The sequence below is a fragment of the Lygodium microphyllum genome, chromosome 4 (genome assembly GCF_053477565.2).
Source record: "Lygodium microphyllum isolate KBCC chromosome 4, Lygodium_microphyllum_v1.1.10, whole genome shotgun sequence".
Taxonomy (NCBI): Eukaryota; Viridiplantae; Streptophyta; class Polypodiopsida; order Schizaeales; family Lygodiaceae; genus Lygodium; species Lygodium microphyllum.
In genome coordinates, this window is record NC_141138.1 from 83,590,367 (window position 1) to 83,606,639 (window position 16,273).

The following is a 16,273-nucleotide window of genomic DNA, read 5'->3' on the forward strand; positions in this document are numbered from 1 at the left end:
TTCTTCCTTCAACCGGCTACGCCTCAGGTGGATGGGTAGGTCCCCCTTGGTGCATCTGGTCTTGGATGGTCTAGGTATTTCTCGGTCGCTATCTGAGCTTACTTCTAACTCAGAATCGAAAACTCGCTGTTTTCGCTAGAAGAGGTGGTTTCTCCTGGCGGCCGCAGCTCAGAGGGGGTGACTCTGTTCTAAGCATAGTGTCGTACCTAGTTGGGTTAAGCCTACTTGTTTGAAATCTATGGCTCCTATGTGTTCCAACCAAGCATGGTCACAATCCATGTGCATGACCCCTCGCTCTATCTTAAAGACACTTTTTCTGTGGCTTGGAGTCCGCTCATATATATTCTATTTCTCGTCCCTCAGTGTTGTATTCCACAGTATCTATCTCACCCTCACTTTTGTCATTGAAAGAACGACAATCTTCATACTCATCATCAAAGTCATCTTTGTTCGATTGCTCATCGTCTCCTAGGTTTTGATATATCTCTTGCCTTTGATCGAGGACTAGGGCCCAATTGTACATGAGGTTTAATTCATGCACCTTGGTCCATTGCCACCTTGGTTCATCTAACAGATCTTGGAGTGGGTTGAAATTTGCTACTGGATTGCCAGCTAGTTTGCCAGTCAAATACTCCAGAATCTCTTCGAGTTCCCTCTTGTCATTTGGTACTTGGAATGTGATAGGTTTAGGTCACCCACAAAGGGTTCCTACCTGATTCAGGGTTCATGCCATCATGCAGACTGGTACGAAGGGTGTGTCTTTTGACTTGCCAATTGTCTTGATGGCTTGCTTGTATGCCTCATGATCCGAGAATGGCAAGTTGATCATAGCAAGGATATGCATCCAGTCTGGCTCATCGCTCGAGCATGGGATATACTTGGTCAAGGGCCCATAAGACTTATTGACTTGAGCGTTACCTTTAAGCATCGCAAAGATGGCATCCAAGTCGAATGGTGAGGTCTTCCAAGTGTCCATCTCTACCCTCACAGCTTCCGTTCTATTACCAAGGAATATTAAGCCGTTACCCCAATCTTTGATGACTCTGGCATTGCACATCTAGGGTCGGCCTAATAGAATATTGTAGTCCACTCCCTTCATGACTATAAAGTCAACTGAGAACTGGACACCTGCAATTTTCACCGACCAGTTTTTAAGTATCCCGAATGGTTTCACTCTCATACCGTTTCCTAATGTGACATTGAACGTGGTGATCTCGACAGGCGAGTTTCCCCAAGTTTGAAGCACTACGTAGCTCAGTACACTAACCTCCGCTCATGTGTCTACAATCCCCTTTCTCATTGCATCGCCTAGGGCTAAGACAGGCAAGACCGCATGCATCTTGGTGCCTTTCCAAAAAGCATTAACGTGCAAGGACTTAGGCATTGCTTGCAACGTCAGACTCACTATTTGTGTCTCTACATCATGGTCATGCAAGTTTGCACCAGCTTGCTCTCGTGATCCTTCAACCCAGTGCTTTAGGTCTTGCCATAGGGTGGAATGCTGCCTAAGCAGGTCTCCCAAGCTCAATGTCACAGGGGTGGTTACTAGCGTGGTAAGGAGATTGTTGGTTGCTCGTCTTTCTCCTATTTTGGATTGTCCTAGCCAATGGATGTGACTGATTTGTTGGCCTATAGCGTTAAGGCTTTGCCTAAGCGGTACTACTTGCGGCGCAGTTGCATCTCTCGATTTTGGTCGAGGGGGTGAGACTGGCATGCTTATGCTGGAGAGATCTTTGATCTCGTCCTCTAGGATGGGCTCAACATATTTTAGGTGCTTTGGGACTCTTTTACCCATTCCTTCACTTTCTCGATAGCCTCTAGTTGGCACTTCAAATGCGGGTATTCCCCTACCTTAGCACTTCCCTTTTCGGTCGTCTTAGGAGCTGAGGTTTCTGCCTTTGCATCAGGGACCTTCTTTCCAACAGGCAGAGTCGTGGCACTCTTAGTTCTCAGCGTGATCTTAGATTCAGGTTTCTTCTTTCTCTGTCTACAGCTCTTCTTCCTGATCGAGGCTGCATCAAAATTGCTAGGACCTGGCAATGATATGCCGGCCTGCTTCGTCTGTGCTTGGGTCATGACACGCAATGGGATAGGTGTTGCCTCCCCATTGAGGTTCTCAACGCCGAATAGCCCCACTGGGACAGATGGCACGTTGGCTGAACTTGAGGATGGTTTTCACTTGGGACAGTCAATGAAGAGATGAGTGATTCCACACTCATGGCACCTTAGGTCTGCCTTGTCTCTATTTGGTTGCTCCCTTTCAAGACAACATGATGAGACGTGCCCTGGATGACCGCAAGTCCAACTTATGATTGGATCCTGCGTCTGCCCTCATAGGCCTCTACCTCGGCCTCTTTCTAACACCATCACCGGTACTAGTCGATAGTCCATAAGGACTGCGTTGCCCTCGTCATCGTGCGAGACGTATGGGTATACGTCTCTTCCTCATTTGGCTACTCCACGTAGTGGACTGGAGCGTCACTTGGTGGATGGATCATGTAGGGACTAGGCAGTCTAGGTATGCTTGTAGGGTTTATGTCCATTCTAGAAAGAGCCAGTTTAATGTCATTAGGCACAGAAAGGGCCAATGGGGCTCCCCTTTCGAAGAATTGGTGGGGTCTACTCACTAGATATGGCTATTTGTATGGTTGTGAGTACGAAAGTCTTCTCAGTAATCTACAATGCACAATGTCGTGACCGAATCTACTGCAACTAGCACAAGGTCGAGACCTAGGGTCTTGACACTCGACCGAAAAGTGGTTTTTGCCAGAGTACATGCATTGGACGCGTGGGCGCGTTGGTCATCTCAACATATCCTACAATTTGGCTATCTCCATTTTTATCTCAGCCAAGTCTTGGTTTGTCTCAATGGCTTTTCCTTTGTCATGGGCCGTTGGACCTGATCATTCACTAGAGGCTGACACTCTCCCTGAACTCCGCGAGTTGGTCTCTTTTGAATTTGAGCTCATGGAGCTCCGCTCTTTCAGCTGGTCATCTACTCAAATGGCGTCTTCAAATACCCTAGCTAGCAAGTCTCCCTGCAAGCTCGAGTTGCCTGGCAAGGGCTTATATAGCTCCTCACTCCATATTCCACTGATAAACACAGTGGACACCGCTGTTTTGGTAGGTCATTCGCCCATGGGGATTCTCTTGAAGAGGCTCCTCACATGGGTGACATAGTCGCAAATGTCCTCTTTCTCTTTCTACTTGACATTCATCAGTCTTACTAGTAGATTGTTAGAGCATTCGGGCTCGGAGAGTCTCTTGATGAAGAGGTTTTGAGGCCGTTAAAGTCTGCTCATTCTCCGACATCTAGACTCGTGTACCAAGTCCTACCCTTGTCACCTAATCAAAGCCCGAATGCTTGAGAGCATTGAACCAAGTTGGTGAGGTTGTTGGCCTCATAGACTTGCTCGAATTGCTCTAGAAAGCTGTATAGATCATTGTGGGGCTGGTACTTGTCGAGTTGCTTTACAACAATTGGGATTTTAGACTGGCCCTTAAATCCTTGGTTTGCACCTAATCCTGCTAGTAATGATGTCGCTAATGCTGCAGCACTTTGCTCCGCTACTGTGTTGTCGAGCAGTCACTTCATGAGAAGCTCACTCAATGTCAAGTCTCCTTCCAGGGCTCTCTCATGATCGGTCCAATTCCCACCTACTAGGTTTAGCATCCACTGTACCTCGTGCAATTCTACATTCTATCTTAAGCTCCTAGCATGCTGGTCTTGGTTCTATTTCACTATGCCTTGCAACGCCTTGTGGGCTAGCTTCCATTCCATTCCAAGTCTATTATGATGGCCTCTGTCGTTCTACCACGATGCTCATACTGAGCATGCGCATCATAGTTGCTCACTAGTTGTTGAATTGCCTTTGGAAAAACTCCTAAGTCGAGTTCCTCATTCGGCTTGTGGTCTGGGCTTTCCTCTGTCATGATCATGTTCTCGTGTTCCACCAAGCTGTCAATCAGGTTGAGCAAGTTGGTCAGATCCACTTCTCTAGCTTCGCTTGCTTGGTTCTACTTTGTGCTTTGGTCGTCCGTCTATGTCTTGGGATCTCCTCCTATTGGTGGGTTCCTTGAGGTGTTTATCTAAGTGAGTTCCTTGACTTATTGCATCCAATCCTCAATTTATCTCTACTCGGTGTGTGTATATTCTTTCCTGTGCACTTGTGCTCAATCAGGCTTTCAACTGTTCTTAAGTGTACTTCAAGTGTGGAATTTCAAGGTGAGTGCGGAAAACAAGTATCTAAGCGGCTTATGCACTCTCGCTTCATTTTAGGCTTGATAGGCTTGTTGACCCACTTCTAGTCGTCTTGTCAAGTTTTAGGGTTTCTCTCTGCGTTGTCTTACCTGTTTTAGGTTTGTTTAGGGCCTTTGGCTCACTTGGCTATCACTAGGACTCTAGGTCTCGCAATAGTCTACTCGAGCTGCTAAGTGGCTGCATCCTATGAATTTGCCTATTCCTTGCACCAGAATTGAGTTCTGCATGTCGAGAGGACTCACAAAGGTTTACACGACCTAGCCGCGTTTGGTCTAATTTCTTGAAAATTTGGAAGAATTCTGACTCGGCCCAACTCGTCTGAATTGTAGGACCAAGTGATAGATTCAAAAGGGCCGAGGGCCGAATGGAAATTATGGGCCGAGTTGGGCTATCTCTCACCTAGCTGACGCGCTGTCGATCCTCTCGGGGTGTATGTTAACCCTCAAATGAAAGAAGGTGGAAAATCCAAAAAAGCTAAAGCAGAAGACAAAGACAAAGGCCAAGGCAAAGAGAAACAGAAGACAAAGACGCACAAGGAGAAGAGTCCTAAATAAGGGAGAAAGGCGCACAAGGAAAAGCACAAGTCAAAACTTTTGTAAAAGAGCGCGAGCGCATCATAGTTTAATTCAAGGAGTGCCGGGCTCTCACCTACGCAATTTGTAAATGTAGTCAAGCGGTGGAAAGCAAGCTAGGAAGATAGAATGACAATGGGAAAAAGGGCCTAGGCTATGGCCGGCCATGTAAAAAAGGGGAAAAGGGGATGACCGCCCAAAAGGGATTTAGGGTTTTGTATATAAAGTTGAAAAGTGAATGAGAAGCTCATTCTTGCGTATGGCCAAAAGTAGCTCTCCTCTTCTTCTTCTTCTTCTTCTTCTTCTTGCTTGCTTGAGCTTGTGCTTGAGAGAGGGAGTGTGAGAGTGTGAGGGAGTGAGTGTGTGAGGGTGAGGGATCGTGGGGTGGAGAAGCTCTCCATCTTCTCCTCTCTTCTTCTCTTCTCTTCTCTTCCCTTGTCTTGCTTGCGGCTATGGAGCTTGGAGCGTGGAGCTTGTGGTGGATGGAGCTTGTGGTGGATGAAGCTTGCACTTGGATCGTGGAGCTACCGGAGTGTGCGGGAGAGGAGGTAACTCGAACAGTATGGAGGTAAGCTCACTACACTCGTAGGTATGGATGGCGCGTCGGCTATGTGAGAGGTAGCCATTAGTGCTCGGCTTGGAATGCTTGAAACAATAAGCGGTCCGTGGGTCTTGGCGGTTGAGTGAAAGCTCCCACAGTGTAGTGAGCTTACCTTGATGTCAAAATGAGTTGCCTCCTCTCTCGTACACGCGGGTATCTCCACGATCTTAGATGCTATCTCAAGCATCCTCAAGCCTCCTCCATCCACCATAAGCACGCGCGTGAGAAAAGAGAAGAGAGAAGAAGAGAGAAGAAGAGAGAAGAGGAGATAGTGAAGAGCTTCACCCTCTTGATCCCTCACTCCCACACACTCACACTCCCTCACACTCTCACACTCCCTCTCTCAAGAGCATGCACACAAGCAAGTTGAAGAGAATAAGAGAGAACTCTTGTTAGCCACACACCAAAGAATAAGCTTCTCATTCACTTTTCAACTTTATATACAAAACCCTAAAATCCCATGGGCACCCATCCCTTTTTACATGACCAGCCATTGTGGCAAGGTTCCTTTTTCTAATTCCCTCTTCTTGCTCCATGCCCTAAGCCTATACCCATCTATTCGTTTACAAATGGCACAAGAGGGAGCCTGGAGCTCTTTTACAAGAGTGTTTAGAGTTTTTTGAGGCACCTTTCATTGAAAATTGCGCTTTTTGCCTCAACTTAGCTTTAGGGGTCGCCTCTACGTCTTTGCTCTTTTTCCATCATTTTTTCACTTTTTCCTTTATTTTTTCGCCATCTCAAATTGAGGTTAACAAATACCAAGGATTGATGATCTCCTGGACGAATTGAAGGATGCTAAGGTCTTTTCAAATATCAATTTACGATCGTGATACCACCAAATACGCATGAAGGAGAGGGATGAATACAAGACTGCATTTAGAACCGAGAGAGGATTATATCATTTCATGGTTATGCCCTTTGGTCTTTCAAATCCTCTAGAGCTTTAATGAACAAAATACTTCAGCCACTTTTGTTCAAGACAGTTTTGGTGCTCTTTGACGACATATTGATATATAGCAAGGACAAAAAAGAGCATTTACAGCATATTAGAGAAGTTTTTGACATATTGAGGAGTCACAAGTTGTCCAAGTGTACATTCATGGTCAAAGAAGTAGAATACTTGGCACATGTTTTTGGAGAAAATGGTATCAAGGTTGACCCAAAAAAGGTTCAATGTGTAAAAGATTGGCTTACTCCAACAAATACTACTTCATTGAGGGGTTTTCTTGGTTTGTCTTATTTTTACCGAAGATTTATTAAGAATTATGCTCATGTGGCTGCACCATTGGATGAGAGGTTAAAGAAAGAAGCTTTCTTTTGGGATGAGATAGCCGACAAAAGTTTCAATGAGCTGAAGCAACTCCTCATTTCAATACCTATATTGGTTTGTTCCGATTTTTCTAAGGTCTTTGTGATCTACGTAGATGCTAGTGGGAGAGGATTGGGGGTTGTTTTAGCCCAAGAACATGGTGTCATTGCATATGAGAGTAGAAAATTTGATGAAAAAGAGAGGCAAATGCATGTATATGAGAAAGAGATGCTAGCTATACTACATGCAATCAAAAAATGGCATCATTACCTCTATGGAAGTCACTTTAAGGTGAAAAGTGACCATAGGGTATTGAAGTATTTTCTTTGTCTGCCTAACTTGTCTCTGAAGCAAAGAAGGTGGTTTGAAACTCTTCAATCATATGATTTTGAGATAGCGTACACGGTTGGAAAGACAATGTAGTGGTGGACATGCTCTCTAGGATATGGGCATATAACTTGTCTTTGAAGCAAAGAAGGTGGTTTGCAACTCTTCAATCATATGATTTTGAGATAGCATACACGGTTAGAAAAGACAATGTAGTGGTGGACATGCTCTCTAGGATGTGGGCATATAATGTATCTACCATCTCCACTATATATAAAGATTGGATAAATGACATATAAGAGGAATATATGATGGAAGAGCATAATGCCACAATAATGCAGAAATTATAGCAAGAGGTAAATGAAGAATATCCAAACTTCAAATGGCATAATGGACTTTATACAAGAGAAAGATCTATTTGATCCCTCAAAGCAACTTTAACAAGAAATGTATTCTTTACCCTTGGCTGGTCGTCTTGGTCTCTCTAAGACTTTTGACAAAGTGCATAAGAGTTTCTATTGGAAAGACCTATGGCGGGATGTGAAGGAGTATATCCCTCATTGCTTGGAATGTCAACAAAATAAAGATTCACCTTTATTACCAACCGGTCTCCTTCAACCCTTGCCCATCCCACAAGGAAAATGGACTAACATTTCAATAGACTTCATTATGGGACTTCCTACCACAAGGCACGGTTGGAATAGCATTTTTGTTGTGGTGGATAGACTTACAAAATCAGCCCATTTTATTCCAACCCCAAGACAATTTTTAGGAAAGCAAGTAGCCAACCAATTCATGAAAGGAGTATTCAAGCTACATGGTATGCCCTTGAGGATAGTGTTGGATAGAGACACTAAATTCATGGGAAATTTTTGGGAAGGGTTTGTTTACCTCCATGGGGACTACTCTTGCCCCAAGTACCACTTACCACCCTCAAGCTAATGGTCAAACCAAAAGAGTTAACTGATGGGTGGAAGTATACTTAAGACATTATTGTCATGACACTCAATCATCTTGGGATAATTGGCTGCACCTTGTTGAATTTTGCTACAATAATACATATCATATGAGCATTAGGATGGCTCCTTTTGAAGTACTCTATGTATACAAGGTTCAAATTCCTTCAGCCATGTTTCATGAAGATGTGAATCCACAAGCGAAGGAGGAGTTAGAAAGAATGGAGATGCTTATGAAGCAATGTAAAGAAAACATACGAAAGGCACAAGATGTCATAAAGTCCTGTGCTGATGATAGAGGGAGGCACATGGAGTTTGATATTGGAAATTGGGTCTTCTTGAAGGTGCCCAAGACTCATTATGCATCCCTTAAGGGTGGAAATAACAAGTTGGTTCACAAATTTTATGGCCCATATTTGGTGTTGGAAAAGATTGGAGAGCTTTCATCTAAGCTCCAATTGCCTTCAAATACTCGTATACATGATGTTTTTCACGTATCACAATTGAAGAAGCATATTGTGCAGGATATACAAGTTATTGAAGAGCTTCCACCACTTGATGAAGATGGATTGATTGTCTATGAACCTGAGAAGATTATTAGAAAGCATGAAAAGGTTCTTAAGAAAATCTCACTGAATTTTTTATCAAATGGAAGGGGCTACCTATGGAAGAGTCCACTTGGCAACCCTCTTCTTATTTGAACTCTTTTCCATGGCTTTTGTAAGATGAATGATGATAGTTTGTGCAGGGACAACTTGATGTTTTAAAATATTATTATTAATTAAATTGCCTTAATGATATCAAAAAGTGGTCTTGATGGTATGGATGATGCCTCAAGTTGTGTATTTCATCTATACACTTCAAACACTAAATTTGGACACTCCAGTCAAAAGTTACGGCAATTTTACTAAGGCAGTCCTGTTTAGACATCAAGCAATCAATTCATTGTTTCAGATTCATTGTGATGTTTCTTCACACAAAGTGCTTCCACATCCTTATGGATCTTTATTAACATAATTTTCTTCATTAACAACTTTCCTATTACATCATTATCTTCAATTTTGAGGAAAAAACATCTCTAGGAGGGGATGATTTGTAATGAAGCAAATTATCAACGGGAGAGTTGAAGCCTATTCCAAGTATAAACTTTGTAAATACTTGAACCAAGAGAAAAGAGGACTTTAAGAATTAGTATAAAAGGAAAGAAGTAAACAACATAGTGCATCTTGAAAGAGTATAGGTAAAGAGCTCGAGCCCAACTTGGCATTGCTTTAGCTTCCATTTAAATACCTACAGCATGGTTTCCCTATTGGGAGCCATAACTTCCCCTCTTGAGATTTGTATTAGTCTTCCATTGCTTCAACATTCCTCAAGACCTTTTGAGGATTGATCTAGGTCCTTGTTAGAGGCCATTGAGCATTGTCAAAAGGCCTATTGAGACTAGCAAGTAGCCCTTCCATCAAGGGCCCACGTGTTTGCTCATATTTAGGCAACTCTTCCTCCTATCAAATTTAACACCTCTCCCACCTCTTATGTGGCCTTTGGCATTTGGGTAACCATCTTGGTCACCCTTAGCATTGGGATTGAGCATTGGACATGAGATTTGAGATCATATGCTTTAGCTCATTGTTGTATATAGTAGTAGACATGCTGCTTATAGGTCTATGAAGTCTTTACTTCATTGTTTGAAGCTCATACATGCTTCTTGAGATGCCCGTATGCACATGCATTGATGTTGAATTCTTGGGGAATGTTATGGCATTGATGTGAGATGTTATTGAACTAGTTTTAGCACATATTCAACTCAATTTTCTTAGAGAATCCATTGCTCTAATAATAGGGTTGAATATCATTTATCTAGGAAAAGTATATACCTATTATCATTAGATGCTTCTCAAGCACTTTGGATGCTACACTAGGATATACCATTGATCTTACATGCTTGGTTGTGCTCCTAACATGCAATTGAACTGATATTGGAGCTTGGTTTTATTGACATTGACTATCATTCACTGTTATGGATGCCACAGTAAGAGCTTTGCATACTACTTGGGTCCCATGCTTCTGTGTGTCTATCATATGGATATTGGATGTCTAGATGTTATACACATGATGTGCTGAGATTCTTATGCTTTTCTAGCATTTGACTTTTGTTCTAGTGGGAGGCACTACTTGACACTTGGATGCTACAAAGAGGACTTGATATTTATAGTTGAGCTTGAGTATATTACAGTGAGATAGTGGGACTCATTGTGATATGTGCGTGCTCTCTTGGTATGTATTGGATGCAATTACCCTATCATGGACGAATTTGATCTCTTGATGTAGACTTGGCACTTATGTCCGTTAATGTGTTGTCAATGGTATTTGCATGCTTCAAGGTTATGTATTGAGCTTTGTTCAATGGGTATGTATTTGAAAATTCTCTTTATTTACCCTTGAGACCTACCTATGCATGATATCTATGCCTATTCCATGTATTATAGTTGTGTTATTAGTGCTAGTTGTTCCTAGCTTCTTCCTTCTCTTGGTTGCTCATTGTTAGTTGTCGGCATATTGCTGCAATTTATTATAGCATCCTATCATTTCAATTTTATGCATTCTATCTTAGGGCAATCACTTGGATTTGATGATATTGGAAGGCACAAATCTAGCAAGTTTTAGTGCAAATATTACATATTGATATGAGGGTGTCAAGCCCAAATGCATTGATATAGAGGATTAAGCTAAACTAGATGAGTTATGTAAATCCATGATCATTTTGTTACTCTCCAAGTAGGTTATCTATAATGTTGTCTCTAATGGTTACTTCACATGGGAGTTCTGGGAGGATAAGATTTATAATGTCTATAAAAAGCAAAGTCATGCCTCTCAGATGTATTGGCTGAAGTGACTCATTAATCTTCGTATGAAGGAGGGGACTTCTATGTCCACTCAGTTAAATGAGTTTCACTCTATTTTCATCCATTTTTCCTTGTAGGAGATTGAATTCAAGGGTAATCTTCCTCCCTTATTCCTCTTGGTGGTGGATACATTCCGTATTGCTATCTATGAATATATGCCTACCAATGGGCTGAAATTGCAAGGTGTAGAGGGTGCTCTCTTGAATGAAGAGGTTAATAGAAAGAATGTCAATGCTTCGTGCACCTCTTATACTTTGACAATCAAAGGTAATAATGGTAGGAGCAGTAATAATCACCATGGAAGAGACTCTCAAAAGTCTCATTCTCAATCATAGTCTCGTAATAAGTTCTGTGGTTGCATAGGTCCACATTGACTTGTCACTATTGTGGGAAGAAGCAGTGTCATATTTGGCCATAGTGCCATAAAACACATGAAGACAAGCACAAGGAAAGGGAAAGGATAAAGTGCAAGACAAGCATGATGATCATAGCATTATCCCTAGCAAGTCTAATGTCAAGTTTGAAGAAATTAATGTTGTGTAGACTAATTTTGATGATCACTACATACTTGTAGCTTCTTCTCTTGATGTTTCATAGTCTATGGATGTCTCATCTACCTATGCTGAGTGTTGGCTACTTGATTTAGGGGCTTCATTTTATGTCATCCCTCATAGAGTCTCGCTTCACTCCTATCACAGCATAACAAGATCTATTAGATTGGGCATTGGATATTATTAGTGTTGGAGATGTCCAACTACAATTTTCTTCAGGTAGTATATTTACTTTGCATGATGTATGCTATGTTTCAACATTGTCTAAAAGCATACTTTCAATTGGACAATTGGATTATGCAAATTATGTTGTCTCTTTTGGTGATTCCTCATGGAAGCTTACCCATGGGAATTTTATCTTGGCATGCGGTTCCAAGTCTGTCATGCTTTATGTTGTCTCTTTTGGTGATTCCTCATGGAAGCTTACCCATGGGAATTTTATCTTGGCATGCAGTTCCAAGTCTGTCATGCTTTATCCCTTACTTGTATTTGGGTCTATCAACTATATTTTGGTAGTGGCGGTAGTACCACATGTATCATTATGGCATCACCATCTAAGGCACATGTCATTAAAGGGAATGAAAATGCTTATTTGTTTGTAGTATCTTTTGTCTTGCTTGACTATAAGTGTTTTGATTCTTATAATGATTGTCTTCATGGCAAGTAAACACGTAATTCACATAAGAAGTCTGGCATTACGTGCATCGATGAGCCTTTGGCTCATGTTTATTGTGATGTTTGTGGACCTATATCCTACAAATCACTAGGTGGCATGAAGTATTTTGTTACTTTCATTGATGATTATACACATAAGGTCTAGACATACCCAATAATGAAAAAATCAAAAGTCTTGGCTAAATTTTAGTGTTGGCTTACTTTAATTGAGAACCAGTCTAGGTATAGGTTGAAATGCCTATGATTTGATAGTGGGGGTTAGTATGTCTCTAGATCCTTTGAGAAATTTTGTGACAAGAGGGCTATTAAGCATTGGTTGACTGCCTCATACACCGCATTCTAGAACAGTATGGCAAAGCACATGAATATGACTGAGTCTATCATAGTATGCTTAGCCAGCCAAGCTTACTATAACACTTTTGGGATAAGTCAATTACCACTATTGTACATTTGATTAATCAATTCCCATGCTCTTTAATATCAAGTTATAAAGGAGATATGGTCTACAAAATTTCCATCATATACTCATTTACACGTCTTTGGTTGTGAGGCTTTCTTCCATGTTTCGAAGGACAAGCGTAATAAGCTGGACCCTAAGTTTATGAAATATATATTTCTTGGCTATGGGGATGCAGATGAGATGGGATATTGCCTATGGAATCCGCAAGCTCAAAAGGTCATCCGCAGGCTTTTTGTTGTTTTGCATGAGAAGAAAATGCATAAGCAACTTGAGTAGGTCATTTATGTAAGGTGATATTTCAAGAGGAGCCTCCTATTATTGTACATTTACCTAGATAGCCTACAGCACTTGTTGATGTTCCAATGGCCTAGGTCCATGATATTCCACAGGATGTACAAGCCCCACAACCTATTTTGTGGCAGTCTATATTAGGGATACATGACAACCTAAATGGTTTTCGCCCTCAATGGATTATGTTATGGTTATAGATGTTGGTGAGCCTCTGATCTGCGATGAGGCTATGCACACAAGTGATAGTCACTCTTGGAGAGGGCCATGTAATCAAAGTATAACACACTATAGAAAAATTATACGTGGGATTTGGTTCCTTTGCCTAGTGGAAAGTGTGCTCTACAATGCAAGTGGATGTACAAGCTAAAGAGTATCCTTGGACACACCAAGCTAGCTTAGAAGACCAAATTGGTTGCTAAGGGTTTTAAGTAGGAGCATGGTATTGACTTTGACAAAGTCTTCTCTCTTATAGTCAAGATGACTATCCTACCCTTGGTTTTCAATTGTTTGTGTAACTAGATGTGGACATCTATAAGATGGATGTCAAGACAACTTTCTCACATGGGGACTTGCATGATGAAATCTATATGTAGCAACCTAAGGGCTTTGAGGACAAAGGAAAGGAACACCTAGTGTGCAAGTTAAGAAATATGGATCCATGTTTATACACGAAGAAGGCCCATGATAGTAGCCTTATCATTTTGGTACTCTATATGGATTATATGTTGATTTTTGGGAGCACATATGATGAACTGGATGCCTTAAAAGGTTAGATCAAGAAGAGCTTTGAGATGATGGATATGGGATAGGCCTCACATATCCTTGGGATGTGTATTATGTGCAATCGCTCTAGGGGGCTCCTTTATTTATCATAGAATGAGAACATCCAAAAGGTTCTTGAGTAGTTTCATATGTAGGACATTAAGACTATTGCTATCCTTCACCTTCTCATGTGAAGGTTAGTCAAACTGATTGTATGTAGTCTGATGAGCAGAAGGCATAGATGGCCAAGGTCCCTTATGCATCTGCAATGGACACTTTGATGTATGCCATGATAGCCACTTGTCCTAACATACCATTTGCAATGGGAGTTTTGGCATGCTATATGGCTACACCTAGCAAACGGCATTGGGATGCCATGAAGGGTATCATGAGGTACCTTAAAAAGCATTGCAGTCATGTGCATATATTATAGTGGCCAAGGTATAGGAGTCATGGGGCACATTGACTTTGATTATGTAGGACACACAAACAATAGGAAGTCCACCTCTAGCTATGTCTTCACCTTTACTGAAGGTGTTGTTTCTTGGATGTCTAAGGTGCAGAGATTCATGGCCCTCTCCACTATATAGAGGCAAAGTATATTATAGCCACGGAGGCTTGCAAGAAGGTTCTTTGAATATGCCAAACCTTGGTATTACTGATGTGGTCCCTACACTACATTCGGATTCTATGAGTACTATTTAGTTGGCCAAGAATCTGGTCTTTCATGTGAAGACTGTAACGAGCAAGGTGCACAAGAACTAGAGATTAGATACCCAATCACACTAACCTAGGGTATGAAAGGTATAAAAGACCCCATTTAAGGAATCCAAACATAATCAAGTAGTCACTCTTCACCTTCTCTTTTAGCTTCCATGGCTTCCCTCCTCATTCTTCGCTCTTTCTTTTATTTTTCTCTTCTCTTCTAGCCTCTCTCTCTCTCTTTCTTTCTTCCTCTTTTTTCTCTCTCTTCTCCTCATTCTCCTCTCTTATCTTAGGCTCATTCATTACAAGGGATTAAATCTTTAGGATTTGGTTCTTTTTCCCTTTCCTCTTCCTCTATCTAGTTTCTTTTTCAAATATGAAAACCCTAGTTACTCAAGCAATATATACATGTACAACAAGCAAGAGCTATGGCTGGAGCCTCTAACATATTTGGAGATAAAATTATTAACTTATTAGGTCATCACTATTTTCTATGCAAGTTTTAGGGGATCAAGACAAAGTTGGACTCTCATGAGTTAAAGGAGGGTAAAACCTTAGTTACTTTTTGCTCCGGATCTTTTCTCTTTCTTCCCTTGCAAGGTCCCATGGATGTCAGGCCCAAGAACCCACAAGATCTTCACCCCCACTCCTCCAAAACATGCAAGGTATCCAAAGATGGATTTTAAGCATCACAAGCTTGCCATTGAGCATTGATTTGAGTACCTTAGCTCATGTGTGGCCTCTAGGCATCCCCTCAATTTACATTGGTTGATTTGCTGCTCTCCTACCTCTTTTAAGCTATAACCAACCTCCACCTTGGTTCTCCTTGTCTTGAAGTGATTGATTAGGGACTCTTACCTAGGATCTTGACCTTTCTTCTCTAACATTTGAGCTCCACAAGCTAAAACCCTACTGTACAATAGTGAACTATTTTACTTAGTCATTAAGGCTGACTTCAAGCTCCCCAACCTCTAAAATCTTAGCCATAGGAGCTCCTCCAGCCATTCTTGGCCTCATTTCACCCAAATTGAAGACATGGAGCAAAAATCCCCACTTGAAGCTTTCATTTCTTGAAGAGAAAGCTTGAGATCAAGAATGGGAGCCCCCACCATTAGAGGAAGCACCAAACTCTTGAATGTTGTACCCATTGGAGTGCCGTGCTTACCCAGGCTAACTTAATGGAGAACTTGGATCATTGTGGGATCATCTACTTCCAGCGCTAAAGATATATGTTAATTCAATCTTAATATCTCATTTTAATCCACTTGTTGAGCTTAGTCCTTTTGTTGGAGAGATTAAGGATGCATGTTTCCCACATTGAAGATTCCTTCATTGAATGCATGTTGCCCACATGGAATCAATAGCCTAACTGCTCCCCATTTTCTTTCCAATGCATCATGTTAACTCTTCTTCGTTTATTATTGCTGACTCTAACAATTATCCAATCATGTGTGTATTGAACTGATCCCAAGTGGATAATAAGCCATTGTAAAATGATGTGGTAGATAGTGTGTCATTGGACTACCAAGATAAGCTCCACCCAAGATCTTGTTCGATCCTTGAATCTCATGAAAAGGCCCAATGTCTATTTTCCAATGCATCTCATGCTAGTTGAATAATTAAAAATGTATGTTGTGTATACCTTGATTGAGGAAAAAGGTTTATGCTAGCCGAGATGGTAAGCCAAAAGAGAGGTGACCATCCCTTACAACTTAAGACCTTGAAGGGGTGCACAACCTGACCCAAGGGGAAATTTTCCCACATTCCACTTATCTAAAGCTTGATACTTATATGAAAGTGCAGATACACTCCATGATCACCCCATTCCTAATGAGATACCTCCCACTATGACACACTTTTAGTTATCAAGACACCCATGCATGGCACTTGACATCAACGC